This window comes from Podarcis gaigeae (genome assembly GCF_964106915.1).
Source record: "Podarcis gaigeae genome assembly, chromosome: 3".
Taxonomy (NCBI): domain Eukaryota; kingdom Metazoa; phylum Chordata; class Lepidosauria; order Squamata; family Lacertidae; genus Podarcis; species Podarcis gaigeae.
The window spans coordinates 46,008,671-46,024,045 of NC_139680.1; the positions used below are offsets into that span (position 1 = coordinate 46,008,671).

A 15,375-nucleotide genomic window follows, 5' to 3' on the forward strand; every position below is an offset into this window, starting at 1 on the left:
ATGGAGCACTGCTTTGCTGGAGAAGAGAGGCTCCTAGCTCCTAATCTTACATCACTTGATTACAGAATATAAGAACTGGGCAATGAAAATTGCCTCCATGCTATCCAGTTTTGAAGTGATCTTATGATCACGGACTGTCAAAAGATACTAATGTCAGAAAGGGAAAAGTATTTTCTAGGCACTTGTGTGTGAGACTGCCGTGCCTATGTTAGTAAACACAACAGACAATGTATAATTCAGTGCTCTCCTTTCTAGAAAGGTTCTATTTTATGGCAGTATGCAGCTATAATCAGGTTGAACCAATCGGTGGTATTGGGCAGGTTATAAGGGAAGGATTAAAATTCCATTTTAAGACGAGCATTTTGACTTTCTCTCTCAATGGATCTTGGATGTAAATTATATTGGAAAGATAGGTATAGGGAGTCAACACATATGTAGTGGACTTTTTTGAGTGTTTAATCTGGGGTTGGTGTTCCTTTGACATCCCTATGCTATCTCACTGTTCACTCTGCCAGGCACCTAAACATTCATTACATCAGTATCTTGCTAATGCATATGAGATTCTTGCTTGTGAATTAACTTTTTTTATTTGCAGGTGTGTATGTACTGTAAATCTGGGCTTGATAATTAGTTTTGGCCAGTGGGCTGGATCAAGTTGTGGCCAACATTCTGTGGGGCCCATTTTACAGGTGGGTAGAGCATGCACCTCTCAGTCATCTGACATCATGTGACACTGGATGGATCTGACTCTGGCCCAAGCTTGCATTCAGCACCAAAGTCATATAGCACCAAACGCAAGCCAGACTTGCAAAGGAACAACTGGGGCATCAGATGAGTGACAAGTATGCTTGTAGTGGAGAACCAGTGTGGTGTAGTGGTTAAGAGCAGTACTCTCGTAATCTGGGGAACCGGGTTCGCGTCTCCGCTCCTCCACATCCAGCTGCTGGGTGACCTTGGGCCAGTCACACTTCTCTGAAGTCTCTCAGCCTCACTCACCTCACAGAGTGTGTGGGAGTCATAAAGCCAAGGCAGAGGCTTGTAAATACTGCAGGGTCCCCCCTGACATTCCTCTGAGCAATGATTACCTTATATGGTAAAGGGGCAATAAAAGCTCGACAGGATGAGGTAACATGAGATTGGCAAACGGCCATGCGGCTGGTGAGAACAAAGGAGAATAAATCAGAGAAGGGCAGACAGAGGGGCTGCTCTCTCTTATCATGGAAATATTACTGGCTTTCTGCGTCTATATTTTACCCTAAAGAAGTGCCACTTGTGATGGCTGGCTCCAACAAGTGGTGCCCTCTCTGAGGCTCAATTAAAAGAAGAGGAAAACTTAAAAGAAAGCAGTGTGAGACAGACTTCAAAGAGAACCGTGAGAAGCAACTTAAAGGAAACAGTCTGAGGCAGACTAAGAGGATTTTAAAAGGCACTGTGAGAGGATTTTCGATCCAAGCAGTGGATATCATCGGCTCACCACGTCCGGCAAGGATTTCAAAGCGCTTTTACATCTTTAAAAAAAGATCCCGGTGAGTTTGATCCCTTTTATATTGATTTTAGAAATATGGGCAGCTCCCTGTCATCTCCGCAACAGAAATTTTTAAGAGATTTAAAATTTCTCCTCTCCTCCAACAAATTGGAAGTTCCAGAGGGTGATTTGATACAGCTCATTCTGACCATCGATGAACATTGTCCCTGGTTCCCTTTGGATGCAAAATGGGAAATAAAACACTGGGATACAATCGGGACTCATTTTCATGGACATCCCAGCATAGGAATTCGAATTTTAAATGCTTGGTGTAAAATTCGATATGCTATGGGTTCTTTATCACCAAAAAATATCTCCATGGCTGCATTGCCAACCCAACCTTCAGCTTCTTTAATTCAGCCTGCTGTTCTGCCATGTGTTCCAGCACTTGTTTTGCCAGCAGCCCCAGACCCCAAACCTCCAGATTACAGTGCCTCACCAGAGGACCCAATCCTGCAAAAATACAGTGGTCTGGCTGGAAATGACCCTACTCTTTCAGCGGCAGAACAGGCTACCCCTTTTCAACGTGCAGTACTTGCCTGTTCCTTATCACAGGATACCATGGCATTCCCTGTTATTGTGCCCCCTGCTGGTGCTCCAGCAGGAACTCAAGCCCAGCACCAACCTTTTGACTTTAAAATCTTGAAAGAGCTTCAATTGTCAGTTAGGACAAATGGACTGCAAGCTCCATTTACACAAGCTCTTTTGGAAGCTACATTAGCCCAGCCTTTGGTGCCAGATGACATCAAGCTTTTGGCACGTACAGTGTTATCCCCATCAGCAGGTGTATTGTTTGCCCATGAATGGGAAATCGCCTGTCGTGCTTATGCTCCTGCTTTACTGCAACAAGCAAGAGGGAATAATCCTAATCCTACCCTCGCAGATGTGATGGATGCTATGATGGGGCATGGGCCCTTTGCTCAGGCTTCAGTGCAAGCCACACTGCTGCAGATCTTATTGAGGGATACTGCTCTTGCTGCTCAACAAGCAATGAGAAAAATCCCAGAACCCACCAGTATCCAGTCTAGGTGGGGTTCAATCAGACAAGAACCTAGAGAATCATATTCCTCCTTCCTGGGTAGGCTGCTTACAGCAGTGAGTAGACAAATTGAAAATCCTGAAGCCAAACAAATAATTAGCAAACAATTGGCCTTTGAAAATACAAATGAGGACTGTAAGGTTGCGTTAAGACCGATAATACACAATCGTGCCACAGACACAGCAGTCATGCTTCGCATTTGTCAGTCTGTAGGTACAGCAGCTCATCTGTTAACAGCAGCGCTGAATAAAAACCAGCCTGTAGCCACCGATACAACATATTTCCAGTGTGGCAAACCAGGATCACCGATACCCCAGGGTGGGTAGAACAGCATCTACCAAAAGAAAAATCAGCAGTAGCAGCACCAATTTGTTTCTGAACAGCTTATGTCTGAACAATTGACTTTCGGCCACATTGAACTGTCTTCATCCCAATGGCACCAGCAGACAGGGAACAGTTTGCTTTTACATTGCCAGTATATAACAATTCTCAACCCACCCAGCAATATCAGTGGGTTGTCCTGCCTCAAGGCATGCGGAACTCCCCTACACTTTGTCAGCATTTTATGGATGAAGCATCGAAACCTTTCTGCATGCGCCACCTAGAGGTGCTGAACACCAGCTGCATCTGGCAGTGTTTGCTACACCATTGTTGCCAACAGGAATTTTATATGCTCAGACGGACAAGAAGAAGACTATCTGCATTATAGAATGGTTACATTTACCACATACCCCTCCAAAGAACATTTATTCAGTAATTGAATCCACATCAGACATTGTTATTAAAGGACGTTCACCTGCTATGGCTTTGAGTGGTTTTGATGTTGCATCAATTTATTTGCCTTTTTCACAGACTGAACAGCAGCATTTATTGATCACAAATGCTGCCGTGCAAATTGCTTTGGCTGATTTTATAGGTGTCACCATTTCCCAATATTTTGGCCATTTGGCCTCCATATTGGGTCTTTTTCGGGCCTTAGCTTCCAGAGGTGAAAGCCACCTCGGAGTTTTATTTTCCAATAAGTCTTTGTATTTTGTCCAGACATTAAATACTTCTTTCCTGACAATATGGTTCTTAAAGGCCTTATTGCTCTTAACCTTATCATACCATAAGTATGCATGCCAACCAAAAGCATTATTAAAACCTTCCAAGTCCAGTACATCAGTGTCTTCGAGAAGTAGCCAGTCTTTTAGCCAGCAGAAAGCTGCGGCTTCATAGTACAACTTTAAGTCTGGCAGGGCAAAGCCCCCTCTTTCTTTCGCATCAGTTAATATCTTAAACTTAATTCTGGGCTTTTTGCCCTGCCAGACAAATTTAGAGATGTCTCTCTGCCACTTCCGGAAGCACTCCGTCTTGTCCACAATCTGTAATGTTTGAAACAAAAACAACATTTTTGGCAATACATTCATCTTAACATGGTATACCCTTTAACTCCACAGGGCAAGCGATAGTGGAAAAAGCGCACCTGACGTTCAAAACACTATTGCTTAAACAGCTTGGTAGCCGAAGTATACCAACAGCAGACATCCCTTCGGCAGTCCACCAAGTTCTTTTTGTCCTTAACCATCTTTTATATCCACATAATAGGACCCATACGCCCGCGGAATTGCATTTTAGGAAGGAGGAGGCACTCCCTCGCCCCTTGGTGGTGTACCGACGCTTGCCTGATCCCGCATGGCATGGACCTGTCCCGCTGATTACGTGGGGACGAGGATACGCGGCAGTGGACGTAGAGGACAGGCCTTTGTGGGTTCCAGCTCGATGCGTGCGGCCATGGCGAGCATCTTCAACCGTGGAAGCGCCTTCCTAACCATTTGCCTTGCCATCCTTTGCTGCACCGTTATACAAGGAAGAGAAGCAGACGACCTAGTCCAGTTGAAACCACCATATTTCACCTTATTAGCTGGCAAGCCGCAGTCGTCAGAATCCTACTCAGGCTGGCAGTTTCCACGGCTCAGCCACTCTCGAACTAGAAGAACTGTGTTGTTGAATAAGACTTTTAGGGGAGAAAATTATCATAAGATATGGAGGAATAATATTTTTGTACAAGATATGATTAAGTTTACTAGTTTACTAGTTTATTGCATGCTTCTAAATGTTGGTTATGTATGCACATGCCCCCTTTTGCCAGCCATTCAGGCATAATGCTTCATGGTGTGCCTGTCAATGGATCTTTTCGATTTACAAATATTATATCCCCTAAGCAAACCTTTTGGCCTCCAGTACAATTAACCCTCCATGAGCCTGCCCCCGTTTGCTTGGGCCAAAGGAATAGAAAATTAGAGAGGGGAAAGAATCATGGGGCATATATCCAAACTGTCAATATACATTGAAATTCACTTTTAATAGCTCTTGTTCTCTTACAGGAACATACAGTGACCAATCTCAGTGCTGTAGGAGTGACACGAGTGCATGGCTAAAAATTAGGAAAGAAACCTACCATGCAAATTGGAGTCTGAATTCTTCTATTCCTGGCTTAGCAAATGCCGCAGATGAGCAATTTCATATCAGTTCCTTATTTACTGAAGCCTTTAATTGGTCCCAACAGAGTAGTAATATCAGCTATTTACTCCAAAGAGAGTTATGGTTGCTTTGTGGCAAAAAAGCATACAAAGCCATTCCTCGAAACCTCACAGGCACATGTACCTTAGGTATCGTGGTTCCGTTGTTGTATAAGGTTGATAAGTTACCATATTCTCTTAGACTACGAAATCGTCGGGAGGTTAATTCACCCATAAATCAATATATCGGTACCCAGATCTCTCGGGCCTTGCTGCCCTCAGTGGGTGCAGCAATGAACTATAGGGACCTCCATCGGCTAGCAAATTGGACTGAAGGATTATTCAATGATCCCATAAAAGCTTTGAAGGAACTCAACCAGGAGGTGTCCGCAATGAGAGAAGTGGTTTTACAGAATCGTTATACTTTAGATGTGATTTTAGCCTCAAAAGGAGGAGTTTGTGCACTTGTTCATTCTCATTGTTGTATGTTTATTCCTGATAATAATGTCAGCATATCTGAGACGATCGACCATATGGAAACTATGGTAGCCCACAATCCGTTTGCCCCCCCTCCTTCCGTTGATCCATGGGCATGGTTATATTCTTGGCTTCCGGATGGAAGTTGGCTTCGAAATTTATTGATTTTAGTGATCATTATAGTAGTTATTTGCATTATTTTGTGTTGCTGTATACAATGTATTCCTTCTTTAATTTCTATGTGTACTGCATGGTTCTCCAGTCCGCGGCCCGCTTCCGGTTTCACAAGAGTCGCTTATCGCACTCAATATAATCGTATTGGAACGGACATTTATGACTCTGATTAATAAAATAAAGAAAGAGGGCATGTGGGAGTCATAAAGCCAAGGCAGAGGCTTGTAAATACTGCAGGGTGCCCCCTGACATTCCTCTGGGCAATGATTACCTTATATGGTAAAGGGGCAATAAAAGCTCGACCGGATGAGGTAACATGAGATTGGCAAATGGCCATGCGGCTGGTGAGAACAAAGGAGAATAAATCAGAGAAGGGCAGACAGAGGGGCTGCTCTCTCTTATCATGGAAATATTACTGGCTTTCTGCGTCTTTATTTTACCCTAAAGAAGTGCCACTTGTGATGGCTGGCTCCAACAAGAGTGTTTGTTGTGGAGGAGGAAGGAAAAGGAGAATGTTAGCCGCTTTGAGACTCCTGAAGGGGAGTGATAAAGCGGGATATCAAATCCAAACTCTTTTTCTTCTTCTTGGTTGGGGGTGGGAGGGAAAAGCCTCATGGGCTAAATTAGGAACCCTAGTGGATGTAATTTTGCCAGTGGGGCAGAGGTTTCCACCTGTGATGTAAAAGAATGAATGCAACACAATTGCATGGAGGCGTAGTGCTTCATGCTTCCAATGCTCAGCCAAAACAGAGCAGTGCTTTTTGTGAAGTAACTGTCAGCCCATGGAAAGACCATTTTGCCACTTTAAAGGAGGCAATCCACCCCACATCTTGGTGACTAAAAAAGGGAAGACTGCACTCTGGATATTCCTGGGGGTTGCTTTGCTTAACGTGTCTTTGCAGCCACTTTAGAGGACACCATCTGCAGGTTGACACCCCTCCCCCTTTGCCAAGAGAGAAGAAAAGATTATGATTTCACTGTGAAAGGTGAAATACCAATCTTTGCAGTGAAAAATGAACCCCATCCCTTCCAAGCAATCCATGCCAATGTGTAACATTGTTGGGCTATACACCAGTGCAACCATATGTACGTAGCCTTCATTTATTGCATATGTGGCTCTGTTTTGATTCTGTTTTCCCAAATATGTCCATTGATTACATCTGTGTTCATGTAAATTGAAAACCTATATGTACACATGCAGATGGTGCAATTTTAAGTAAATGCATATATAGTCAGGCACGTTCAAATTACATCTACAAATGAACAGTGAGGTTGAAAAATGTGTTTTCTTTCCAAATGCAAATGTTTCAACATTTCAGAATAGAACATACACATATCCCACCAACTCATATATGTTTCACTTAAACTTCCAGGCAGCAAACAGAGGATCCACTCTCTAATACAGCCCTCTGAGGTGCAAAGCAACGGCAAAGCTGATTAAAAATTTGCAGAGGATGAGAGGTCTGGCAACATTGGTATGTTCCTCAGAGCTCATAATCAAAACATTCCCTTGGTTTTCTTCAGCCACTTACTTCTACTCTGCCCTAACCCCTTTTAGCCAGCAGATCTAAGGGTTAGGATTCTTCTGTAAATCTTGTTAATATGGATTAATATAGGGTATCTCTACTTTCAATATACAGTGGTACCTCGGGTTACAAACACTTCACGTTACAGACTCCGCTAACCCGGAAGTAGTACCTTGGGTTAAGAACTTTACCTCAGGATGAGAACAGAAATCACGTGCCCGCGGCACGGTGGCAGCAGGAGGCCCCATTAGCTAAAGTGGTACCTCAGGTTAAGAATGGTTTCAGGTTAAGAACGGACCTCTGGAACGAATTAAGTTCGTAACCAGAGGTACCACTGTATGTCCTGTTATTTCTTAATCTTACTTTGAACAAGAATGTCCCTGCTCCCTCATGTGTATATATAACATCATCCAACACCTCCATTACATCTGAGGAACTAGATCTTTCCCGCATAAAGTTATGCCACAATAACCACTGTAGTCCTATTTTCCATAAATTTTCGAACGTCCCCTTAAAGCCTGTGTCTATTGACATGTCTTATATCAGTAAGTTAATTAACATGTTTTTTTTCTTTTGCCTGTCATGAGGTCAAATCAAAATGAGAAGTAGAATTTGAAATTGGATCCATAATGCAATGCAAACTAAGGGCAACAACAATTTTTTGAAAGACTTACCCACCACCATCCTGCCCCATTTGTCCAAATAATGTATGGCCTAGCTTTTGTTTTCTCACAGGAAGCCCAATATTATATAAGTTTGAAAGCGTTATAAGGACATAGTTGCCAGTCAATTCCATTGCATATACACTGCCGGTTTTATTACCATTTTTGTCATCATTTTGGTTTGTATTTAGATTATTCTTGGAATATACAAGAAAAATAGGTATCTGTTTTTCTGTCCTTTAAAAACTGCTCACCAAAAACCGAGCACACCCTTATTGTACATTTTTTAAAAAATAAATAAATCAGAAATTAAGAACACTGAGGTTTGGCAGATGCTGACTAATCTGTAGAAAACACTTCTCAAAATCTGGGTGAATGAATCAATAATATGAGTGTTTAATCAGGCAACCTAGCAAAGCATATTGGGAGCGGGGACAGGTAAATACTACAGGGAAGCAGTGCCATCAGTCTAAATTGGTGCCCCCATTCCTGTGGAATACAGAGCTGCGTATTAAGTTGGAATTGGCCCTAAACCTAAGGTTTGGATGCAATGTTTTCTCATATTTGGAGCTGCCAGATGTTTTATCTTTCCATGGCATCTTTTCCTGCTTCCTCCCCCCTCCCACCCCTTTTCATAAAGGGAGATGAGATGTGAAATGCCTAATATGTAATCAGCCTTTAGGAAACTCTTTATGCATTTCATTTTTGCTCATGTATATAATTTTTTACATGCTAAGTCCCTTGTGTTTTGTTTGAGGGTTGCCTTATCTATTGTCAGCCAATAATGCATTGAAAGATTCCTCACAATGATATGTGCACTGGCATATTATCTTGTTGAACTATTCAATTAAATATGATAATGTTGAACACATTGACATAGTTAAACACTCAGGTGAATGAGCAATTCACTGTGAAGTGTAGAAATATTTAACGTCATCTGCATGCCTCTGAGAAATCTATTTTTTTAAACAACACTTCAGGATTCAGAAAGAGATTTCTGCATGCAAACACAAAGCTACCGCTGTGATAGTCCCACAGTTCAACACTCTTTAAAACACCACACACACAAAAGCCTGTGAAGTATGACTTTAGTTGCTTGTGCCTGTGAGGCCAGGTAAGTCATTGTCCTGTGATGGTAGCAGATGTTCCTGGGTAGATGGAGCCTTGTCCTCTCCTGTCACAGTTCAGGGTTCACAGGGAAAGCTGACTGCAGAAGAGATATGTTTCAGTAGGGCAAAGTCATGACAGGCAAGGCAGGCTCTGTCAGGATTCTAGAAAGCACTGGCTGGAATATTGTCATTCAGGAGAGTTGTCCCAGCAAGGTGCAGTGGCCTTCTGAAGGCTGACCAGTCAAATCCTGCTATTGGTCCTCTGTTTTTGTTCTCAAAGGGCTGTTGGCCAGTTCCACAGGGGTCAGCAAACTTTTTTAGCAGGGGGCTAGTCCACTGTCCCTCAGACCTCGTGGGGGGCCAGACTATATTTATTTTTTGGGGGGGATGAACAAATTCCACAAATAACCTAGAGATGCATTTTAAATAAAAGCACACATTCTACTCATGTAAAAACACCAGGCAAGCCCCACAAATAACCCAGAGATGCATTGAAATAAAAGGGCACATTCTACTTATGTAAAAACAAGCTGATTCCTGGACCATCTGCGGGCTGGATTTAGAAGGCGATTGGGCCAGGTCCGGCCCCCAGGCCTTAGTTTGCCTACCCATGGTGTAGGGCTTGTGAGGACTGCCCTGTGAGTGTGGGCTCCAAGTGTGAAGAGTCCTGCAGAGCCACCTCTTCTAGAATGGAGAGTCTTGGAGTAAAGGACCAATAGCTTCTCAAGTCATACTTCCTCCCCCTCCATGTCATCCTCCAAGCCCATGGGGTGGTTGAGGTGAAATAATATCACTGCACCATGATTGTTTTGACTGGCTACTTTATTCCACTCTTCAGGCTTCCAGTATCAATGAGAAGAAGACAATCCCTGCCCTCAGGCTCACAATCAGGAAACATACAAAAGGCAAAGGAAATGGAGGAGGAAAAGTAAGTCATGGCACTCATTTTTACATGACACCTGGTACCAAAGGCAACAGAGCTTAATCTCCCTCTCCATCCCATTCCCTTGGTTGGTGCTTGCTTTGAAGGGTGAGGCAAATCAAAGCGTGAGTTGTGATATACTTTGTTTCACAACATATCACGAGGCAGTGAAGAGGATGTACAATGATGCAGCATTTGGATCTCCAGCCACATCCAGTTCCATCCTTACCTTAGCTCTTGTTCACCATATAAAAAATGGGCAATGTTTATCTTGTTGCATTTTCTGGAAACTGTCTGAAAATGGATTGTATTTCTGGGACAATGTAGAAACAGAAAAAAATTATGCACTTTCTCCTGATTATCCTGCTGCAGCCCATTATCATTCTACAGCAGTGGTTCTTAACCTGTGGGTCCCCAGATGTTGTTGGACTACAACTCTCATCATTCCTAGCCAGCATGACCAGTGGTCAGGGATGATGGGAGTTGTAGTCCAACAACATCTGGGTTGAGAACCACTGTTCTACAGGAATGAGCTCTCCTTGTATATTAACTGGAATTCACAAAATAAGGATGCAAAATAAGGATGCTTGTCCTCTTCTTGGGCAAGATGCTTGAGCAATCAATGGGGTGCAACTATAGGCATTCTTAGAATACACGCCTTATCTGAAACCATGTTCTTGTAGAGATTGAAACCTGCCTTGCCAGCTGACTTCAAGGTGCCTTTCAAGTTTGTTTGTTTATGTAATAATTTACATACTGCTTTTCAATGTCAATCCCCCCACAAAAGCTGTTTATGAGCCACATGAAGAGCATACAGCTAATAGAACTTAAGGCCACAAACACCACAAAAATCTAAAAACAAAACAATGTTTCTAAACATTTTTAAAATCCCAGAGGACGTCCCATAGTGTTGGCATTAAAGGGTCATTAATCAACAGTTCTATGATATAAAAAAGGAAGCAAAGTATTAACCAATGCTTGTGTCCAACTGTGATTCAGGTATAGTAGATTAGATAAAATCATGGTAGGTTCAGGTTAGAGTCACCTTCCAGTGATTGGGCTGGAGGAAACATATTTTCAGATTCATCCAGTTTCTCAGCTGTCAGCCTCAGGACAATAGCAAAAAACCCCCCTCTCTTTCCTACATTTTAAAAATCCATCACAGTGAGTCCAGTCTTCCTCTTTTTTGTGTATGTCTGTAGGACTGAAGACGTTCTCTGTTGTTGCCATAATGTAATTCACTTTTTGACCATTTGGCCACGTATTAGCATTTCTCTGACACCTAAGCCCTTTCCCCCACTCCATATTCAACAACTTGAGTTCACTACAATCTTTTTTTGTAGCACAAACCCTGGAAGGAACTTGGGGCTAAGCATTTGCTCCTGTTATAAGCTGAAGGTTATGCTAAAGCACATAATATGCTGAAATCATTCATTCTGCGTATGACCTCTGCATAAAGTAAGATACAGAAAGGTTCCTCATAAATACATGCTGAAGAGAGAAAATAAAGTTGCAAACAACCCTTGGGACAGGAGGACTTCTTGACGGAGGAGGAGGGGGAAATCAACAACCCAGAGCATACAGGAGATTGCATAAGCGAAAAGTATTCTGACAGTAGTGCTGTCAAAAAATGCTGTTTGCTAAGTTTTTTAATACAAAAACTATATATTATGTACTTTGGACAAAAAAATCAATACAACAAATCTCTCTCTTCTCCACAAATGAATACATTTGATAAAACCGGACATTTCAGTAAGGCTTTTGACAAAGCCCCCCATGATTTTCCTGTGGAGAAGCTGGTAAAATGTGGGCAGGATTAGGTTATTGTTAGGTGGGTTTGTGGTTGGTTGACTGGCTCAGTCCAACATGTGCTCATCAGTGGTTCCCTAGCATCCTGGAAAAGTGACAAGTTGGGTGCTATAGGGTTCTGGGCCTGTTGTTGTTCAATATCTTTATAGAAGACTTGGATGAAGGAATTGAAGGCATGCTCATCAAATTTGCAGATGACACCAAACAGCGAGAGGTAGCTAGTGCTTCAGAAGACAGAAGTGGAATTCAAAATTACCTTAACAGATTGGAGAACTGAGCCAAAACTAACAAAATAAATTTCAATAGGGACAAATGCAAGGTTCTACACTTAGGCAGGAATAACCAGCAGCACAAATATAAGATGGGGGCCAACAGGCTTGCGAGTAATACATGGGGAAAGGATCTAGGGGACTTAGTAGACCACAAGCTTAACAGCAGTCAACAGTGTGATGCAGCAGGAAGTAAAGCTAATGCAGAAATCTAGTGTCCAGATCAAGGGATGTTATAGTCTGCCTTGGTCAGACTACATGTGGAGTGCTGTGTCCAATTATGTGTGCCACAATTTCAGAAGAACATTGACAAGCTGGAATGTGCAGTGGATGGTGACCAAGATGATCAAGAGCCTGGAAACCAAGCCTTATGAGAAATGTTTGAGGGAGTTCAGTATGTTTAGCCTGGAAAAGAGGAGACTGTGAGGAGATATAATAGTCATCTTCCGATATCTAAAGGGCTGTCACATGGATGATGAAGCAAGCTTTTTTCCTCATGCTCTGGAGAGTAGGGTCTGAACCAAGTTACAAGGAGATTCTAGCTAAACATTAGGGAGAACTTTGTGAGGGTAAGTGCTGTTTGACAGTGGAACGGACTCCCTCAGAAAGCGGTTACTTGGAGGTTTATAAGCCGAATTTGGATGACCATCTGTCCTGGATGCTTTAGTTGAGATTCCCGTATTTCAGGAAGTTGGAGTAGATGACCCTCGGGGTCCCTTCCAACTCTACAGTTCTGATTCTGTTATGTAAAATTTGTGGTGCATCTACACACAATTATGATAACAAATATGCAGGGCATTCTTGTGGATGTCTGCTTAGAAGTAAGCCCCACTGAGTTCAGGCAAGTGAGTAAATGGTTGCAGCCATACAGAGACAACTAGCAAATGGTCAAATCCTATGCATAGTTATTCAGAAGTAAGTGAAGTCTCACTGATGTCAGTACAGTGGTACCTCGGGTTACATACACTTCAGGTTACATACGCTTCAGGTTACAGACTCCGCTAACCCAGAAATAGTTCTTCAGGTTAAGAACTTTGCTTCAGGATAAGAACAGAAACCGTGCTCCGGCGGCGCGGCGGCAGCAGGAGGCCCCATTATCTAAAGTGGTGCTTCAGGTTAAGAACAGTTTCAGGTTAAGAACGGACCTCCGGAATGAATTAAGTACTTAACCCGAGGTACCACTGTAAATGTGTATAGAATGTTATGCATGTTTACCTAGAAGCAAGCCTCACTGAACACTGAATTCAAGGTCAACCTAAAATGATAGTTCTGTCAGCACAAGTGTTTCTGCTTGCTAGATCATGTCTCTTGACACCCTTCACCATGTTCTGTGGGTTTTTCTAACCCTCCCAAACAGGCTTAGGGAAAGTAAGTGCAGGGGTCATGTGGGGGGGAGAAGAAAGGCGAAAGTCCTGTTGTATTAGCCGAATTGTTGCACTGGATTCTGCTAGCACAAGTTGAATCTGGCCCAGAAATACTTATTTCTGAGTAATGGGATGGCTTTGCATAACAATAAATAATTCCACATATGAATGGATGGGTCTTGCTTTGACCAAGGCTCTCTTGCCCCCTTGCTTTTTGGAATTCTTAATCTCTGAGGAAGTAGTAGAATCTAATTCACACATTTTGTTTTTAAAAACTAGGGCCCTAGTCAACTAAATTGTTGTGCTGGCAGAGGACAATGCAAAGACTTTCAATACAGCAATGGGACTTTCTTCTCTCCCCCACCCTGTGCCCACTCAATTTGCTCCAGAGGGTTAGGAGAACCCTTAGAACAGTATGTGGGGGCGGGGGGGGGGGAGAGAGATGGGAGATTTTTCCATTGGCAAGCAAAAATGCCTGTGCTGAGGGAATGATCTCCGAAGTGCTGTGTTGACTGCAACCACTAGTCGCACTCAGTTATTCATTTTGAATGTGTTTTTAGAAATTCCAAATTAGTTCAGCATTTAATTGCAGTAAGTATTTATTTGCCTTAATGTGGGCAAAGAAGTCCAAACTAATGCAGGAGGATTGCCAGTCCTAGAGATTTTTGCTTTCTCTTCACTCTATCATTTTCTGTAATGGCTTCCTAAGAAATATGGTTTGTCCAAATCTCTGTATACATGCTAAGCTGCCTAATACTTAGGCTGCATTCAAACAGCAGTTTATTCCATTTCCCTGACTGTTAATTCCTTCATTATATTTGAGCTTCCACACAACATAAAATCCACTTCTAGAAATATAATGGAATATGACTCATGTTTAGCACTCATTTCCATATTATTTGATCTAGAAAAAAAAATCAATTTACAGCCTCCTTAACCTGGAAAATTAAAGGAGTAAAGTGATCAAATTTGGGGCAGTAAACTGGCATACAGTTCTTTCCTGCTGTTTTTGTGGTGGTCTCATGGGAGAACAGAAGCATACATGTGCAGAAAGGATGGGAAGTAGTGACATTGTCCAATTACATTCATTGTTGTGAGACACTATGCCTATTCATGCAAATGAAATTTAGTGCAACATGCCAGTGCTCCAAAAGCCCCAATTCCATAACCCAACAGGTACTGCAGTGCAAATGGAACATTAGAAAATGCAACAGAAGCACCAACATTATAACCAGGAAAACTAATGCAATTTTCCTCATGTCGGAATGCACCTTGCATCAAACCATTGGTCTACCTAATCCATTATTATCTACACTGACAGGAGCTTCCCCGTGGTTTCAGACAGTGAGATCCTTTTCTAGCCATTCTATGTGTTGAGATCATTGCAACTGGAGATGCCAGGGAATGACTTGGAATTCATATAATGTGCTTTACAGTATAATTTACAATCCCTACTAACGAAGATATAGCCTCTCTAGGGTTGGAGGTAATGAGGGCAGTCCTCATTGCCCACAAAAGACCCTTCTGGACTTCTGATTTTAATGATCAGAATGAGTTACTTCCCTTCCCTCTTCCCCCTGGGATTCTCTTCTGGTTCATGTTCAAAGCAACCAAGGTTGAAATCCTATTCAATCCTTACTATATGGGAGTTGGTCCCATGGAAATCATTGATATTTGCAGTGAACTCTCTTTTCTTCAATTCTTGTTCTGCCTTTCTGAACAAGGTTTATGGCTCAGGCACAGATTTGGTTTGACTCTGTGACATAGTTTTTATTTAACAATGTTATTTTTAGAAATGCAAAGATGCTGATATGAATAACTCGTTTAAGGCGTGCAAAATCAGGAAGCTTATATACCCTAATGGATGGAATTTCATCAGCACAGGCAAGCTTTGCAATTGCAAAGTAATCTTCAGAAGTAATGCAATGATAACTAATTCTTAGCAACACATAGAAAATGTTGGTTAGAAATGCAGATATTTTGAGTCACTTCAGAAAC

At 42.3% G+C, this 15,375-nt stretch overlaps 1 long non-coding RNA gene across 1 annotated transcript in view; it reads left to right on the top strand.

Annotated features, from left to right (window-relative positions):
* The window catches only part of LOC310841044, a 377,295-nt gene that overhangs the window by 195,670 nt on the left and 166,250 nt on the right, over positions 1–15,375 (top strand). Inside the window, exons 8-9 of the long non-coding RNA XR_014562292.1 lie at positions 7,090–7,191; positions 9,852–9,941. This is a non-coding gene — a long non-coding RNA (uncharacterized lncRNA). The remainder of the gene's footprint in view (positions 1–7,089; positions 7,192–9,851; positions 9,942–15,375) is intronic.